The sequence below is a fragment of the Acomys minous genome (genome assembly GCF_964271855.1).
Source record: "Acomys minous genome assembly, chromosome: 10".
In the NCBI taxonomy this organism is placed as follows: domain Eukaryota; kingdom Metazoa; phylum Chordata; class Mammalia; order Rodentia; family Muridae; genus Acomys; species Acomys minous.
Genome location: NC_140491.1, coordinates 7,868,953 through 7,883,742, shown reverse-complemented (window position 1 = coordinate 7,883,742; position 14,790 = coordinate 7,868,953). Strand labels below are relative to the sequence as shown.

General features: G+C 47.8%; 1 protein-coding gene across 2 annotated transcripts in view; it reads left to right on the top strand.

The window, feature by feature from the left end:
* TBC1D1 (TBC1 domain family member 1) overlaps positions 1-14,790 on the top strand; it is a 192,564-nt gene that overhangs the window by 61,687 nt on the left and 116,087 nt on the right. The window lies entirely within an intron of this gene.

Below are 14,790 nucleotides of genomic sequence, written 5' to 3'. Positions count from 1 at the left end.
GAGAGGAAATGGAGCCCCACTGCTGCGAGAGCCCGTCGTCCATCCTGCCAGAAAGCCATTCATTTGTCCACGCATCGGAGTCGCATCTCCGTGGCGCCGATGCCTCCCGCCACGGCGCCTAACACCAAGGCAACGGCAAGTGAGTTTCCGCGGGTTTTGGAGGGCGCAAGCTGTATTTAAACCATACGAATATATATCTGTCAAAGGCTATTTAATTTGGGGACATGTTTTAGGAAGTAAACTGGAGGAAACAAGATTTTAATATGATGAAAATCTAGGGGCTGGAGAAATGGCTCTGGTTGAGAGGACCTGCATAGATGCCCAACACCTCCATGGCGGCTCACAACTGCCTGTAACTCCAGTCCCAGGGATCCAATGTCCTCTTTCGGCCTCTGTGGAAACCAGGCATACATACGGTACACAGATATATATGCAGGCCAAATATTCATATAATAATAATATTTTAAAAATGTAAAAATCCTGTCAATACCTAGTTCTAATCCTTTACCGATTAGAGATAGTGTCTCTCCTCTCTCATCTGTAGGAGGATAATTTCTGCTTAGCATTTGGATGCCTAGTTAAGGTTCCAGGCTGCTTCTAGGGCCTCCCATTGGCTTAAGAGCCCTTTCTCCCATCCCTGCATGGTCACTCAGCCGTGCTTTTTCCTGTTTGTTTATGGTGTGGGCTTGCTAGACTGTAAGATGTTCCTCCACGGGCAGGTGGTGTGTCTACCGTTGCACCCCAGAAACTGACGTGTAGTAGACTGTGGATAGTTGAAGTCGGTGGGTGAGTTCATTGCTGTGCACACACGGGGCAGGGCTGTGTATGTGGCTAAGCTGCACTGCGCTCATATGGGCAGCACTGTGGACCTTGCGGGACCAGGGGTTCTGCTAGACTTCTGCATGCCTCACTGGCTCACAGCTGAAGTCGGGGAGCAGTGGGGCGATGCGTTCCACAGGAAGTGATTCTATATCTTGTCCTAAAGCCAAGTGAGTTGCTTCAGTTAACGGGCCAAGTTCCCTTTAGGCTTTGGCAGGGGCCCAACCAGACCACGTGCAACTGAATTTCCTGGGCACGGGGAGGTCAGCGTCCTTCAGCTGCTCCCAGACCAGCTTCCCACAGAAGTTTTGCTCCCGCCTTCCTCACAGGCAGCGAGCGGATGCAGGTTTTCTGGCTTTGCAGCTCCCAGCGTAGCCTCAGTGGGCAGTTTGTGACAGGCTTCATTTCATTCTTAGTCCCTGACTGAGAAGAGGCCTGTTGCCTCAGACCTACTGAAACTTCCTTTCCCATTTCCTTCCTTTTTCCTTCCTTCCTTTCCTCTCATTCATTCATTCCAATGTCTTGCCATTTCCGGTCGCTAGCCATCTGATTTAGCTAGCTAGCATCAGCCCAATGCCCCAGCCCCATAAGAGGCTAACTCCTTCTCTGACCAAACCTGCTTTAGCTGGAAGCTGCCAAAGCCTGGTGGCTGTCTGGAGAGCCCATCTTGGCCTCATTAAAATCTAAAAATCTCAGTGCACAAAGCCCCGCGTTGATAGGTCTGGGGATCAGCTTGGAGGGATTCTGAGAGACGGCGTTCGATGGTGGCACCGCCCCACGCCAGGCATCTCTCTCAACTTTCCGAATTCCAGTTCCGCACCTGCAAGACGGAATAAATGACACCAGGCAGGAGCCTTCTGAGCTAACAACCAGGGACACTAAACCTAAAGCTTGTCTTAGTTAGGGCGTCTATTGCTGTGATGAAACACCATGACCAAAAGCAATCTGGGGAGGAAAGGGTTTATTTGGCTTACGCTTCCACACCATTGTTCATCGCTGGAGGAAGTGAAGACAGGAACTCAAGAGGGCGGACCTGATGCACACACCATGGGAGAATGCAGCTTACTGGCTTGCTCCTCTTGGCAAGCCTGCTTTCTTACAAAAGCCCGGACCACCAGCCTAGGGATAGCACCACTCACAATGGCCTGGCCCTCCCCCGTCAATCACTAATTAAGCAAATGCCCTACAGGCTTGCCTACAGCCTGATTTTTTTTTTTAATTGTATATACAGTGTTTTGCCTGCATGTACACCTGCAGGCCAGAAGAGGGCATCAGATCACATTATAGATGGTTGTGAGCCACCATGTGGTTGCTGGGACTTGAACCCAGGACCTTTGGAAGAGCAGCCAGTGCTCTTAACCTCTGACCCATCTCTCCAGCCCCTACAGCCCGATCTTGTGGAGGCATTTTCTCAATTGAAGTTCCCTCCTCAGATGACTTTAGCTTGTGTCAAGTTGACATAAAACTAGCCAGCACAAGGCTGAATCCTGGCTTCACTCTTTGCCGACTAGTGCTCAGTGTCCGCATCCTAGGAGGTCATGAGGCTCCCTGTTTCAAGCACTATGGATGCTTTTAACAGTGCTTGGGGGATTAATGGACTGTCCACGGTCCACTGGTTTCCTTGGGGTCTGGCGGGTAATGAATGTACTTTGTGCATCTTGTTCTATCACCACTGTCCTATCTCTTATCTCCAAGGGCTGCAGTGATGAACAAGATAATGGCAAATGTCTGCCAGACAGTAAGTGCTCAGGGCGATAATGCTGTCTTTCTTCCTGGTCCTTGCTCTTTGAGAAGGCTACCTCAGAGAGGAGGCAAGCATCCATTCTTTTTTTTTTTTTTTTTTTTTTTTGTTTGTTTATTTATTTTGGTTTTTCAAGACAGGGTTTTTCTGTGTAGCCTTGGCTGTCCTAGACTCACTTTCTAGACCAGAATGGCCTTGAACTCACAGCGATCTGCCTGCCGCTGCCTCCCGAGTGCTGGGATTACAGGCGTGCGCCTCTCCTTTGAAAGAAGGAACCAAGTCCAGGTTCTGGCAAGTTCCGGGAGCTTTGGTGGCCTGCTAACAGTGATTCTGAGTTTAGCAAGCCAGGATTAAGTGTGAGCTAGGGCCACCAGACTGTTAACTCTTACGTGGGGTCTCATACCCTCATGTCTGTGACCCTTGTATGCAGCTCTGGTCAGCCTTGAACCTGCCATCCCTCTGCCTCAGCCTTCCAAGTGCTGGGGTTTCAGCAGTGTGCCACTACTGGGTTCACTTCAACAGAAATGTCGTAGTGTTCCGGTAGGAGGCTTGGAAAGAGCATGGGAGATTTTAGGTCCATAATAATGTCCATGGTAAATTACAGCATAGAAATGGGTTCAGATATGATCTGCCTGTAAAGCGAGCAGGGAGAAGCTAGCAGTGCATAGCTGCGCGCCTGGCCCCGTCTCATGCCTGTCCAGCCTCGGAGAGAGCAAAGCGCAAAGGTTCACATGAAAATTAATCACAGAGGATGGTGCCCGACCCTCATCTGAAAGCTGAATTTATCTTCCTGTTGCCTGTACTTACCACTGTCACATTTGGGAAATTCCAGATTAAAAAAAAAAAAAGATTCCCCACATAGAAGCTCTTGAGAAATTGGACGGGAGTCTAACACAAATGGACGAGAAGGCATTCTTTCCTTAGATCCTCTCAGGCCTGCATCATGGCTGTGCCAGTAGGAGCGGTTTTTTAGTTCCGTCCCTTCTCCAGCTATGTGTACAGGCCAGCATGCACGTGTGGCTCCTTTACAACCCCGGCAGGTGTTCTTTTGCTGAGCTTTAAAGCCCCAGAGACTTTACTGGAAATTGTTTTCTCCCCTCCCTTTTTTTCCTCTTCTCTCTTCTCTCTCCCGTCTCCCGTCTCCTCTCTCTCTCTCTCTCTCTCTCTCTCTCTCTCTCTCTCTCTCTCTCTCTCTCGTTACTACCGAGGAAGTGACATGTGGCTCGGTTTTTGGAAAGTGTTCACCTGAACAAGCATGAGCAGATTCTTGGTGAGCTGCAGGAGTTTGTGGCTCACTGGACTTCACCTTAAAATTTAGGTTACATCAAGAAAGCCGAAGTACAGCTTTAAGGCTGAGAAGACAGCTTAGCAGGTAAACGTGTCTGCCACCAAGCCTGACAACCCCAGTTCAACCTCTTAGGTCAAAAGGTAGAAAAACAGAACCAACTCCAGCCGAGTTGGCCTCTGACCTCCACACATGCGCCTGCCTCCCCCCCCCCCCTCGTCATGGCCACATACACACATACAATAATAGTAAGGTTGAGTTTCTAAAAGAGTTATGATTTTGCCTATCTGCACAGAGGATTGTGGCTCTGTCTTAGGCACAAGTGACAGCGCTGGCAAAGCCGCATCCCGTTGGTGTTCACTGTGTGGTTCTGACTTAACATAAGGAAGTGTGCTCATTTGGGACTTGAGTGAGGAGCAACAGAGGGCTCAGCTGCGTATGCAATCTGGGCACTTAAAGGAATCCAGTTATCTTTGAATTCCTATTCAAAGGTGAACTCAACCACGTAAGACAGACAGGAAACTGTGCCCTACTGTGCAGGGGGGAAAAAGAATTTGGATCAGATTTTTATTTGCTAATAGATTAGTCAGGAAATAGAACTTTATACTTTCCAGTCCTTAGTTTTTTTAAATGTGTGTATGTGTGTGTGTGTGTGTGTGTGTGAGGTGTGTACATTCATGTGTATAAGGGCACATGTGTGTACATAAGTGTGGAAGCCAGGGGTCAGCCTTGGTCGTTGTTTCTGAATTGTTCTTCAGGATCACTGTCTACTTTGGTTTTTCAGATAGTCTTTCACTGCTCTAGACCTCACCTGACTGCACCCCCCTGCCCCCCACCCCCTGCCCCCTCCATCTCCCCTCACCCTCCACTCCCCCTCCCCCCCACCCCCACCCCTCCCCAGTGCTCAGATTACAAACCTACCACTACAAGGGTCTAGCTGGTTGTTTTGTTGTTTTCTTACTTAGATTCTGGGGATTGAACCTAGGTCCCTGTGATTGCAAGGCAAGCATTTTACCAACTGAGCCTTTTCTCTGGCCCCCTTCTCAGACTTATTTTTAAAGGATGAACATATTTTTTTTCCATTTAGTAGTCATTATTTTTGTGAAATTAGTGCACAGAAATTTTGGGAAGCACAGATGGAGCTTTTGAATGTTTCCGTTATAAATTTTAACAAGATGTCTGAGATGAAAGCTGAGATCCTCTGTTTTGTTATAACAAAGGTGTGGATGTCAAAATCTTTTGACTTTAAATTTTTATGGGTTTCTTTTATGGGCTCATTACTGCTGGATTTTTTTCCCCACGGATTTGAAACATGTACAGTGCTTTGGAAAGAAGACAATTTGCTTTAACTTTGTAGACAGAACTAAAAACATAAACACTGTTTCTACTTTTAGAATGCCATACAAGCTAAAAAGTGAACATGACCAGTGTACCCAGGAAATAAAATATGGAGAAGAAAACAGATACTTATATAGCAAAATGTAATCGGAAAGCCAGATTTGAAGTGGCACAGCATTGTGATGAGTTGATTATTATTATAGTTAAAGAGAGAAATTTGTTTCACAAGCAAATGTTCCTTTCCCCTAGGCTTGTATGGCACGCAGAACAGAGACACTCCAGAGAGTGGTGTGAGCAGTATTCTTGAGGAGTCCCCTGGAAGCCCAAGTTCGGTCACTCCCATCACCCGCACAGTCTTAGGCTTTCTAGGTAGGGCACAGCCAGCTTTTAACTTTGCAAGGCTTCTGGATGACTTTAGAGGAGGTATCGGGACCACTGAAAATACTCATATTAAAGTTGTCTGCTGTGATTCTGGTTAACAAGAAGTCTCTAATTCAACACGTAAAACTAGAGGCCTGGACCAGTGAGTCATGGTGCTTGCTACCAAACCCGATGACCTGACTTAAGTTCCAGAACCCACATGGTAGAAGAGAACCAACGCCCATCATCTGTCCTCTGGCCTCCTTCTGTGTACTGCAGCAAGTGCACCCACATACAAAATAAAACTAAGTAAACTGAAATAAAACTACAAGCCTCAATGTAAACTGTGACATGGATACATTAAAGAACAGACCGAACAGCCCTAATTTGAAAATCCCGAACCTTTTCATAAGGATGTGATGCCACACATAGAATATTCCAGGCCTGAGGCTGTGATGGTGATGGTCAAAATGTAGGCGTGGAAAAATAGTGTATGACATCACCCTCATGCTGTGCATATAAGGTACATCTGAAACAAAACGAATTTTGTGTTTATGCTTGAGTCTGCTGGGACATCCCCAGACCTGAAACATTTCTTTGGGAGGATACCCAGCCTGGAGACTGTTCTGCTGATAATCACGTAAACTTATATGGTGTACCCCCAAATAAGAGCTCACCAGATTTTCCTTCCTCTTCCATTAACCTTTTGGCTCTTCTGGCACCACTTTATTGAGCACCGCTGGCATGGAAGCTGGCTCTGTTTTGCCACCTGGAGGCCCTAGTCTGACTCTTGAGTACTTTCACATGTGAGTGTGGGTGTGTTCTAGAAAAGTCCAGGGATATGGATAATTGGGAGGGAGTAGAGGGAGGAGACAGGGGAGGACATGCCCTCCCATTGTGAGCAGGATACAAAGCCTTGAGGGGAGTTTCTGAACCCCTAAAAGCAAGGAGGGGCTAGAGCAGGAGAGATGGCTCAGTGGTTCAGGACAGTGACTGCCCTTCCAGAGTTCCTGAATTCAATTCCCAGAACCTATGTGGCAGCTCACAACCATCTGTAAATCTAGCTCCAGGGGGATCTAATGCCTTCTTTTGACATCCATAGGCCCTGCATGCACACGGTACACAGACATACATGCAGGCAAAAGGCTCATACACATAAAATAAAATAAAGCAAGAGGGGCTAATAATATGTGTGCATACTGAGGCTCTGCCCAGCAGAGTGACTGGAATTTACCAGAGAATCTTGGACTATGCATTTGCTTTCTAGAGTTAAAGAGAAAGCGGAGGTCAGTCTCAAGGGTAGACAGAGCAAGTCATAAAAAGAGGGGAGACAGAAACATTGAGAGACACCCTGGGGGCTTAGCTATCCAGGAGTTGGTTTTAACTGTTTGTTCTGTCATGTTTTACATATAACTGTAACCCAGATCCGAAGGGGGCAAAAGTGGGAAGGTAGCCAAGGGCTTGCTGGCTGCCCAAAACACAAGCTTGCTGAGTGAGACTGTATCAAAGGAGCAAGGTGGAAAGTGATGTAAGAGGTACCCCACATCTTCCTCTGATCTCTAAAGGCACACACAGGTGCGCACACATATCATACAGATACCCCCCACCCACACACACACACACCTTAGAACTATCAGTACTCAATACGAGCAATCCATGCTACCGTCACCACCTCCACCACAGCCAGCATTCGTGGAGCGTTACCACAGACCAGAATTCTCGCTCAGTTCTCTGTGTGTGTCATCCCATTCGTTCCCCAAGGCCACTCATCACACGCAGGTTCTATCATGATAAAGGCTCTAGGAACAAACTTCCTAAGGTTGTTCCGCCATCATCATGCAAGGCAAGTTTGGAACTGAGACCATGATTCACATTGTGCAGCCATCCTTGCTCTCTGACTCCCAAACACTTCATCACGGCAGAGAAACCTTGTATTCATTAGCAACCTCTCCATCCTCCACCTCCCCTCCCCGACTCCACCCCTGCCCAGGTGTTGTGTGACAAGACTTTTCCTGGGGAGGCACAGGACACACATCTACTCACTCCAGGTGGGGCACCCACAGCCAAGCAAAGTATGGGTACCACCGGAGTCCAAGTTAGCGAACCAATGAGTTTTATTGACATAACTTACTGGAATGTGGATGAGGGGTTACTTAGAGTAGCAGAAACGACTCAAAGACACCAGTATCACCAAAGCCCACACCAGCATGGGTGACAGCTCACAAAAGCTGGGGACCTGGAGCACACTTACAGCCTGTAGGCAGTGCAAAGGTTGCAGGCTGTCCTTTCCAGGTGCCTCAGTTGGTCTAAACCTCTTTTAGGCAGTTTGTCTGGTCTCTCTGCTTCTTGCAGGCAGCAGGTCTGGTCTTTTTTTTTTTTTTTTTGGTTTTTTGAGACAGGGTTTCTCTGTGTAGCCTTGGCTGTCCTGGACTCGCTTTGTAGACCAGGCTGGCCTTGAACTCACAGAGATCCTCCTGCCTCTGCCTCCCGAGTGCTGGGATTAAAGGCATACACCACCATGCCCAGCTTCTTAAGAGTGGTTTTTGTTTGTTTTCTTTTGCAGTTTGTTTTGTCTGAGAGTGACTCTCTCTAATCTTTATTGTTTACTATTGGGAGAGAGGGGCCTAGTGAATCTTGTTAGTTTCAGGGACTTCCTGAAGCTATTTTGAGTGGTTTACTTTCTGGCTTAAGGAACTTCCCTATAGGATGGAATGCTTCAATCTGGGAGGAAACTGCTAAAGACCTGGGTAACCACTGACCCATTTTCTCTCTCTCACTCCTATTCTGGACATCTCATATAAATGCCACCACACCATACACGGTCTTTTGACTATGTTAATATTGCCATGTTGTGAATAATATTCCATTGAATGCATCTTATTCAGGTGCAGGACACTAAATGGATAATGTTTTCTTTTTCTTTCTTTCTTTCTTTTTTTTTTTTAAACGTACAGTAAGTGACATTCAGGATTCATGGACAGGCTTTTGCATGAGCATCTGGTTTCCATTCATACACAGGCATTTTCAGTCTTGGAGTTTGTCTTAGAGTTCTATTGGAGCCGGGTGTGGTGGTGCACACCTTTAATCCCAGCACTCGGGAGGCAGAGGCAGGCAGATTGCTATGAGTTCGAGGCCTGGTCTACAGAACCAGTCCAGGATGGTCAAGATAACATAGAGAAACCCTGTCTTGAAAAAAAAACAAAACAAACAAACAAACAGAGTTCTATTGGTGTGATGAGACACCATGGCCATGGAAACTCTTACAAAAGCAAGCATTTGTAGGCTGGCTGGCAGTACCTGAGGTTCAGTCCATCATCACCATGGCGGGAAGCCTGGCAGCACACAGGCAGACATGGTGCTGGGGAAGGAGCTGAGGGTTCTATATCTGGATTCCCCAGGCAGCAAGAAGAAAGAGAGACACTGGATCACTGGACCGGGCTCCTGCTTTTAAAACCTTAATGCTGCAGCCTTGCCCCCCTCCATGACACACTTCCTCCAACAAGGCCACACCCACTCCAATAAGGCCACACCTTCTAGTCCTTCGCAAGTTGTTAAACCTCCTGATGACCAAGCATTCAAATATATGTCTACGGGAGCAAGTTTTTGTTTTTGTTATTGTTGTTGTTTCGAGACAAGGTTTCTCTGTGTAGCCTTGGCTGTCCTGGGCTTGCTTTGTAGCCCAGGCTGGCCTTCCCTCTCCTCTCCTTTCCTCCCCTCTCCACTCCTCTCTTTCCTCCTATCTTCCCACCCCACGTAAGCTTGTTTTGGGGCTGTCTCCGCCAAGCTAGTCCTGCCTAGTTCTGGAAAGCCTACTCCCCACTTTCTTTACCTTCTGTCCGAGGCCTGGCATCTTGCAGCCCAGAGGCTACTCTGTCTCTGCAGCCTGTAGTCCTCTTTCCCCTTGTGGGGATGCCTGGAAGTCTTACCGCTAACTGGGCGGTTCTCCCTCTTGTCCCGGCTTGCCCTTCCTGCCTTTTGTGTCCCTTGAGGGCAGGACTGAGGTCTGACTCACTGTCCTAATTTCCTGCAGTGATTCCCTTGCCTTTCACTATAGGTACTAATGAATATTCATACTTGTGAACTGACTAAATCCCTGGCTAGTCACCAAGTGATTCTGATCCACTTGAATCCCTGTTGAATTTCCTTGTATGCTTAATATTACAATGGTCCTATTTTTAATGAGGTCTTGTGCTAAGGAAGGAGCAGGTGAGTGAGGTCATGCTTTCTTATGCTTTCATCTCCCTGGCATCCTTCTCCTTTGGGTTAGAGGTCTGCAGCCTGTCTACCATCTTGTCCTGAGTACTCAAAGGATATTTCCAGTCCTTGCTTCTTGAGCTCTTGAATGAACAAATGGCACTACATGAAGTTTAAAAGTTCCACAATAAAGAAAACTATATGCACAGATAACAGTCCACAGCGCGGGAGAGAAAGCCATGCCATTTGTACACTTGAGACGAGGGATTGATATGGAGAGCTTGGCAGACAAGCTGGGCAGGTGTGGCAAGGCTTGTTTGTGGGATGTGGTTGGGTTTGGTAGGAGCTGTTCTTCCATTCTGCCCCCTGCCCCCTTTGGTCCATCTGGTCAACCTTCAGAAGTCCCATAGAAAGGCAGCCGTCTTGGATTTCCTGTAGGGACTCTGCCAACCAGAGCTCTTTGATTAGCCTACTGCTCACAGCACAACCTTCCTGTATTGGTCTGTTTTTTTCCTTGGTGTGACAAAGCACCTAATAAGGTGGCAGGTCATGTTGCGTGTGTGGTCAGGCAGCTGGTAAAAGCTGACGCTCAGCTGGCTTCCTCTAGTTTCCTCAGTGTGGGACTGCAGCTCATGGGGTGGTGCAAACCTACATTTAAGGTGGGTCCTTGCAGCTCGGCTTATCTAATGCAGAAGCTTCCTTACGGACATGGCCCAGAAGTTGGCTCCATCTGTGTTTCTAGGTCCTATCAGATTGGTAATACCTACCCACCCCCTCTCCCGCCTATAGACCTGTGGAAGTGGCTCTCAATACTGACAGATCATTTACTAGACTACACATATGATACATCTCATAAATCTTATCCAAGCTTTAAGTAAACCCAGGCACCAACATCATAAATATCCCTCCTCTCCAGCCAAATTCAGTTGCCTGGCAACTGCTCTAATGCCAGAACACATCCTCCAAGATGCATTTCCCCTTCCTTCCTTCCTTCCTTCCTTCCTTCCTTCCTTCTTTCATTCCTGTTGTTTCACTCATGGCTCTCCTAGCACTTTTGTATTCCTCTGAGGTTTCTCAGGATTTGATCTTGGTCTTAAAGCAATCAAGTTATATGTGTCCCCTCCCCCCACGACAAGTGACTGACTGCTAGACACCCAGGGCTGGGTAAAGTGTGTGATGTTAATACTTTACTTTTCGTGCAATTCCAGATAACAGAAAATTTCTCTATGCACCCTGGTTGGTAGAGTTGCATGTTGCCAGTAAACTTAAAAAAAAATTTCCCAAGATACTTAGCGTTAACGTTCCACAAGTCCCTATCAAATCCACTCAGTGTAAAAACAAAACAAAACAAAACCCTGCTTTCCCATCAAAGAAGTATTCTGTCCACTCCTAGCACAGGCCAAAAGACCTGGCTCAGTGGGGGACGTCTGGGAACCTCCATTTAGTGCCTTTGAGTATATGCACCTTAGGTTAAGTTCAGACTACAGGGTGCCAGAGCCTGGACCCTGGGTGCACACATACGAACGGAGCCCTGAGGGCAGGCTTAAACAATGGAGCCTCATGTGCGCTCCTTCACCTGTCTGTACACTTCCTCTTTGTAACTCTTAGGAGTCAGCATTCAGGTGTATTCCGCTCCCCACCCCACTTTTATTTTTATTTCATTTTTGTGAGCAATGCTAGGGTTTTGTTTTAATTACAAAGCTCTTGCTGTATTACCTAGGCTGGCCTCCAACTCAGGATCCCTGAGCGTCAGCCTGCACAGTAGGTAGGATCGCAGGCACCAAATCTGGTTTAACATTTAACTCCTGGTTCTCTTGAATGTTGTGTAAACTCTATTGGCCTCATCTGTTCTGGCAGAAAGCTTAGTCCAAGGCGCTTCAAATGTCTTTAGACAACTCTAGGGTGGCCCCCTCCAGAGTGGCTTTACTTATTTTTTATTTTATTTTATTTTTGGTTTTTCGAGACAGGGTTTCTCTGTGTTAGCCTTGCCTATCCTGGATTCACTTTGTAGACCAGGTTGGCCTTGAACTCACAGTGATCCGCCTGCCTCTGCCTCCCGAGTGCTGGGATTAAAGGCGTGCGCCACCAGGCCCGGCTCCAGAGTGGTTTTAGATGCTGCGAATCTCTGGAGTGCTCACTCTGGGGGCTGGTGTGACAGAGTACGATGACATCAACCGTTGTCCTTGCATATTATCCACTCATATCTAAATTCTCCAGTGTGCTCCCGCCTCCTTCCGTCGTTCCCACCATCCCAAGATCACCTGAACTATTTTCTCAAGGGTCCTTTGGTCTATATTTCATTCACAATATATCTTAAAGACCAATGCTAATGAGTCTCACATATTTCTTAATGTGTGAACTCGTCACTGGATGCAACTAAGGAAAACAAAAACCAAACAAACAAAAAACCAAGCTGCCCGTTTTCCTCCACCCTCATACCACAATCTACACTGGCCTTTGTGACCTCGGTCGGAAGTGTGGAGATTTTGTCCCCAGCAGCAGAGAAGCAATTGATACTGCTGCTGAGGGAACCGGCCGCGTGTTCTCTAATCCAGTTCAGTCCGGAGGCCGTGTGCCTGGCTATGTCAGATACAACAGATTAGGAACTTGGTCCTTAAGATGCCCTGCCTCCAATCAGAGGCCAACTTGAAACCCCAGACTGCTTATCTGTTTGGTTTTGTTTCGGAGACAGGCTCTTTATATAGCCCAGGCTGGCCTAGAACTGGTGATCCATCCCGTCTCATCCTCCAAACTGGTGGGGGAATACACGTGTGTGCCCTTCCCCCAACCCGGATCAGTTTCACCTGTAAAGTGAGGTTCCCACACCTGCCCCTTTAGGTTCCATCCGTTTGCTGCAGTTCAGGGAAACCCCAGGCGATCAGCAGATTCTTTACAGCAGTGGGTTCTCACCCTTCCTAACGCTTCTACCTTTTAACAGAGCTCCTCATGTTGTGGTGACCCCCTAACTGTAAAATCATTTTCTTGCTACTTAATGGCTGTAATCTTGCTACTGTTATGAATTGGGGTGTAAATATCTGGTACCCAGGATACGTTGAGACCCACAGGCTGAAAACCGATGTTTTATAAGGTACGAATAAAATGCCAGAGTGAATTCTGGGGCAGGCAAGTCAAGTGCCTTGCCTTCTCTAGGCCCACCATGCTCTGGGAGCCTCTGCATGCTCAGCCATCCAAACCCTGTCCCTTGGGTTTTATGGAGCCCCCTTTTACCTGGTCATGGGTACTAACAGACCGGCTGGGGAGACCCAGCAAGGCTTGCCTATGTTGCTATTCTTCATGGCCTCTCTAGGAAGCAGTCTGCCTTCCTCCAGAGATGGGGCAGGCCCCGTCCGGACTGAGGGAGGTTTTGTTTGTTTGTTTGTTTGTTTGGACCTGCTATTGGACAAGATCAGACAGGTCAGAGCTCTTTAAGGCCAGATCCAAGCATGTGAGGGCAGATTAAGAGTTTCTGTGATGCCAGGTGGGGTGGTGCAAGCAGTTAAGTCCCAGCACTCAGGAGGCAGATGGCTGTGAGTTGGAGGCCAGCCTGGTCTACAAAGCGAGTCCAGGACAGGCAAGACTAACACAGAGAGACCCTGTCTTGGAGGGGGGGGAAAAAAAGAGTTTCTGTGACCTCTGTTAGAGAAGGGAAATTCATTTCTACAGCTGCCCTTTGAAAAGGGCTTATAAGGCAGCAACTGTGGACAAAGGCCAAAACATACATATCGTAATGAGAGTCCTGACTGGGAAAGGCTGAGCTTCTGTATTTCTAATGGCTTGACAGTCCATGGACCACACCTTGAGTAGTGAGGTCACAGGGAAAGGCTCTTGCTTTAATGGGACTTTTAGCTTTGCTCTTTTTGGCTGTAAGGCTGAGCATCCCTTCCTGTCTGTGCCTCTTGGGGATCTTCAGGGACATCACTGATTAATGAATGAAGGCGCCGCAGACCCAGGGATGAGCCTAAGTTCCTTTTGAATGACTCTGCGCCTTCCTTGAAATGTTATCACTCTTGATTTTGCCCAGGCCTTTATGGCTTATCTCCTACTCGTGTACTTCAGCAGGAAAGTGAAACTCTCTCTGGTTGTTTTGCATGCTCTTAGGGCAATCTCCCTCAAACCGAACCTGCCTCTTTCCTTGCACTGAGAAATAAAACGCACTAGGGCTGAGATGTCGCGTCTGGGATTAATTTGACCAAAGGACCCACTCCCCTCTTTGGGACACTCATGCTGAGGTGCAGAGTGATCAGCTCTGTGATGCCAAGTCATTGAGCCCTGGAGGTCTAACTCTCCCAATGGGTCCCGAAGCCAAGGAGCAACTCTGTGTTGGCTTATTTTGTCCCATCCAGGCCTGGGGGATGTGCAGCCCCACCTGACTGCCTTGGGCCACCAACACCTTGCTTAGCGCGCCTGACAATTGCAGCTCAATTTGAAGACAACTTGTTAAGTGGCACCAGAGAACTAACAATTGCTAAGATACCAGGTATTTGGAGACTAACTCTGCTGCCCCATTTTTGACCATGTCCCTTGGATGGGGAGACCTGGTGGCACTCAGAGGAACGACAGCAGGCTACCAAGAAGAGACTTGATACCCTATGAGCATACACAGGGGGAGGAGGTCCCCCTCAGTCACAGTCATAGGGGAGGGGAGTAAGGGGAAAATGGGAGGGAGGGAGAAATGGGAGGATACAAGGGATGGGCTAACAATTGAGATGTAATATGAATTATTTGAATACCATGCACAAAGTAGAAAGAGGCTCCAGGGGCTGGGTTGACCAGTAGGCGGAGGAATTGTGAGCACACCCTAGATATATGCGTGCATCACTACATCGGACACTACTGACCTTTGGACTTTATTTTCTCAACGTGGAAGTTGGGAGCGTCTGGATTGGAAAGTTAGTTTTACCCTTGTAGCAGCCATGATCTGACGGCCTGCCTCACCTGACTGCCTCACCGCCTGGTCTGTAAAGGGACCCTTACCTGCGGCCCTTTGCCTGCCTCCACTTCTGTCTCAGTAGCCGGTTTTACCAAGCCAAGAAAAACACTTCTGGTTACGTAA